The following is a 1,881-nucleotide window of genomic DNA, read 5'->3' as shown; positions in this document are numbered from 1 at the left end:
ACAGTGCGATGTGGAAACTATATAAACGCCCAGATTTGAATGAGAGTTGAGAAAAGCTAGATGTGTTCTGTTGTTTGTGTGGCAATCGAACCTTTAACTATCGCACTTAAATCGGCCAGTTTTAATAAAGGAATCTACAGATGTGGTTTGGAACATACACTTTCCTTGTATGCAGACGATTTACTATTGTTTATTTCTGATCCAGTAACCACCATCCCCAAAATAACTGAATTGCTAAACCGCTTTGGAGCATTTTCCGGCTACAAGTCGAACTTCTCAACAAGCGAATGTTTTCCTGTAAATAACTTAGCCCTCGGGATCCCTGATATGTGTTTTTCATATAAAGTGTCTAAAAGCAGCTTTAAATATTTAGGAGTGCATATCTGCCGCAAGATGTCAGATCTCTACAAGAACAACTTTTAACCCCTAATTGAAAAGTTTAAATCAGATCTGGAAAGATGGTGTAATTTCCACATAACTATAGCGGGAAGGGTAAACTGCATCAAAATGAACGTGCTTCCACGTTTTCTCTATCTTTTCCAATGCTTGCCGATCTTTTTACCTAATTCCTTTTATTTTATTTTCCTTTTATATGGAAAGACAAGACTGCCAGAATAAGGAGAGAGCTTTTACAAAGGCATAAGTCCGTTGGTGGTTTGTCACTCCCTGATCTAAGACTCTACTATTGGGCAGCCAACATAAACAAAATGACTCTCTGGATACACGAACTTTAATTAATCTGGTGTAAACTAGAAGCTAAATCCTGTTCTATGTCACTTCTAGCTCTACTTACACAAATATTGCCCTTTCAACCATCCCAACATACATGTAACCCAATTGTCGTCTCCACCCTTAAAATTTGGCTCCAATTCAGACGTACTTTTGGACTCATAGGACTGTCCAATTACAGCCCCATACATAACAGCCATCTATTCCTCCCTCCTAGCATTGCTTTTTTCTATGGCAGAGATCTGGCCTTGTTAGGCTAAGTGATCTATATATTAACAATGTAATCGCTAGCTTCAACGAATTATGTGGAAAATTCAACCTCCCCAAATCTCACCTATTCCAATACTTCCAGATTCGTAACTTTATTAAATCCAATAGAACCTGTTTCCCCAATACCCCACCTAACTCAGTAATTCACTCAATTTTGGACATTCCCACAAATCAGAAAGGCCTTATCTCCAAAATATACACCTTAATATCCCATCTCAAAGAGACATCTCTTGATAAAATCAAGAAAGACTGGAAACAAGAACTTGGTAGGGTTATTGATGACGGCGTCTGGGACTCAGCATTAACTCGTGTAAATAATAGTTCATCTTGCTCCAGGCTTAATCTCATACAATTTAAGGTTGTCCATCGTATTTATTTTACCGATTTTAAACTTTTTAAAATTTATCCCAATGTCGCAGACGCATGCAATAGATGTCACGTGTCACCAGCAAACATGACTCACATGTTTTGGTCCTGTCCCCGTCTGCAAGATTACTGGACGGCTGTTTTCAAACATCTTGCAGAAGCACTAAATGTGAAATTGGATTAACAGACCATCAAACAATTAAGAAAAGGTTTAAGGATCATAGGCGGATCTACTGGGGTGGCATAGGGTGGCAACTGCCACCCTAAATGACAGCCTTGCCACCCCAGTTAGCTGTAGGGGTGGCGAGGCTTATAAATTATGGATCATTTGAGAATTACGACCGCTAATTTCTAATGTCGGACTGCAGTGAATGCAGCACGAGATGACGCGAGAGCGACTGAGACTGACTGTTTTGAAAACCGAGTGCGGCAAAGCGAGGGAGCCAGGGGTGATGGAGAGAGGAGACACGGGATGAAAAAGGTGAAAACTGATTAACTATCTATCGAGAAATGAAA

Source organism: Cyprinodon variegatus, unplaced genomic scaffold (genome assembly GCF_000732505.1).
Source record: "Cyprinodon variegatus isolate N-32 unplaced genomic scaffold, C_variegatus-1.0 Scaffold2495, whole genome shotgun sequence".
In the NCBI taxonomy this organism is placed as follows: Eukaryota; Metazoa; Chordata; class Actinopteri; order Cyprinodontiformes; family Cyprinodontidae; genus Cyprinodon; species Cyprinodon variegatus.
The sequence above is the reverse complement of the archived record's forward strand: the minus strand, read 5'-3'. Positions refer to the sequence as shown.